Raw genomic sequence first — 2,686 nt, 5'->3', positions numbered from 1 at the left:
CAAGCAGCTGCAGTCAAAGTTCATGTTGCGTCTGCTTTTTTATTTAATCGATTCTCAGCTTCGTCTCTGAGAGACGTCTCGGGTTGAGAGACATCTCGGGTTGGCAGCAGTGCCCCTCTGATTATCTGTTATCCACCCACAGCTGTGAACTGTACATGTAGCTTGGTTGTGTCAACCTTACAGTCTCCTTGTGAAGGACTGTGCAGGCGCAGCAGCCGCACCCCATCAGACATCAAAGCTGTCCCCAAACACTGCACGTGTCAGCCTCCTCTGCTCTATGCCCTGCTAAACACAAGTGCAAAATGCCCTGCGGCCAGGTTTTCCTTTTTTTTTTTGCACCCCCCACCCCACCCCACCCCCCCTGCCTCTCTTCTGATCACACTCGTCTTCAAAGGCAACGGAACTCTTGCTGCTCGGTGGAATTTGTGAAAAGCATGATGCAGTAAAACTAATGTTGAAAGAGTTTGGGGTGTGTGGGTGCGAGGAAATGAGGAGTGAAAGAAAGTGGTGTGTGTGTGTCGATATATCCCTGAGGAGATCAACAGCGTAGGAAAGTTCATTTGGGCTGGAGCCCCATGCAATACCTCCTCTCTCTCTCTCTCCCACTCGCCATGCATATAAAATGCATGACACGCTCTGAAGAGGAATTTTAAATCAAGCCCTAGACTTTCAAAAGAGAGTCCAGTGTGTGTGTGTGTGTGTGTGTGTGTGTGTGTGTGTGTGTGTGTGTGTGTGTAAGAGAAAGAGATGGGCAGCGAGGAGGAGGATGGGGGGATAGAGAAGCCCTCTTGCCTCTTCTGCTTTAGGGCTACAAGGTGTAGAGGAGGCTTCCCCAGCACTGGATACCACAGGGGAGATTGGGAGATCAAAGCAGATTGTCTGGAGTTAGTCTGGTCCAGATTTACCCCTCATTTGGAAGTCCATCAGATCCACTCACGGTACCTTTGACTTAAAAACTTCCTGCTGAAATCTAGCCGTTTCCTTTAAAATGAGATGTGAATTTTTTTTTAAAAGCAGCCTTCGGAAACCACTCATCTCTTATTGAAATGTAAATATTCAATGAGAAAGAGCTGCTCATTACACAGACTGTAGAAGCTGATGTTTTAAGTGAACCGTGTACTGCAGTGTCACCTTGTGGCTGCTCCACAAACACTCCAGCAGGGTTTAAAACATCACAAGTCTGCACATTTCTACCTCCATCCTGAGAAAAACCCGACAGCTAATTTCACTGAGCAGATCATCTTTAAACCTCCTCTGGATTTGAAGATGATCTGCTGATAAAAAAACAACAACCAGCCTTTCCGCAGGACTCCCTGGCACACGGTTGCATATATCCCGGCTCTAAAATATCCTCGGGGCAGCATGCCACGAAGAGAAAAAAGGCTCCAGGGCTGAAGGCTCAACTGCTCACAGCTTTGGTGATGACTGTTCAGCCGTCTGTGCTTTAGAGAGAGTCTTCTTAGGAATGCTTGTCTGATGAAAATAAATAAATTGTGCGAGACAAGCGTCTGAATATTCTCACGGAATATGTTCATCAGAAGGAAAAGAAGACATGGTAATAATAAGCATGTGTGGTGTAACAACAAATCACGCCTGTGATCACATGCTCAGCAGCAAACCCAAACAGAGCATTTGTTGAAAGCTTTAAAAAGAAATGGACTAAAACGCTTAAATGTTTAAATACACATGATGGTACTGAGGGTTAGAAGGCCGACATGTACTACAACACTGCTGTCACATTTGGTTTGTGGAGTTGTTTTCAGGGTTTTGGCTGATATGTATTGCAACACTTGTTACTTACAGTAACTCATGGTCAGTTCTGGTTGGGTCACTGTGTTTTTGGCCAACAGAGAGACAAACATTGATGTCTAAATCCTGAATATTTTCGTAGGTCAGTTAATGTCCAGTATTTAGGGATAAAACTGTAAACCGGGCAGCTGTTCTTTGCACTGACAGGGTCAGATGGTTGTCGTAAGAAAAAACACATTATGGAAACTAAGGACCATACAGAGAAATAAAATGTTCTTCCTTACCGTTCGCTTGACCGGGTCTGTTTGTTATGGAGTCCGAATTCCCCCGTTAGAGGAGAAGTCTCATTGCAACAGGTCCCACTCTTTACAGCACTCTTCTTCCTGCGGGGCCTCATAGGGGCCTCATAGGGGTCACATAGGGGTCACAGCACCCACAGGAGCATCGCGGCCCTGCAGCAGCAGGCTCAGTCCTCCTCTGCCTCCTCGTCCACTCTCTTCACCCATTTATCCTCTGGCTCAAATAAATACCTCATTCACATTGCCAAAAATCATATACTTATTGAGACATGACATTCGAAAATCTTTGAATTAACACCAGTGGCGGCTGGTGGAAAATGTTCTGGGTAGGACCATCCAATCAAATTTAGCAAACATCCCAGTATGATTTAATGCAAAAAAATTCAAACACACGTTACTACTTTGCAGTTAAATATTTAACATTTATTCCAACACGAAAAAAAAGCAGTAAATAACACTTATATAATAGAACATGTTTATTTATTGAGATGCCCCTATGGACCTCACTCCCTATCCTGCTGTTCTCATGTTTCCTTACCTCCTCATCCCTCACTCCCTACCCTGGTGTTGTCATGTTTCCTTACCTCCTCCTCCCTCACTCCCTAACTGTCCGTGCTGGATCTGTCCCCGCTGTTTGA

The sequence above is a fragment of the Melanostigma gelatinosum genome (genome assembly GCF_949748355.1).
Source record: "Melanostigma gelatinosum genome assembly, chromosome: 15".
Taxonomy (NCBI): Eukaryota; Metazoa; Chordata; class Actinopteri; order Perciformes; family Zoarcidae; genus Melanostigma; species Melanostigma gelatinosum.
This window is presented reverse-complemented; position numbering follows the sequence as displayed.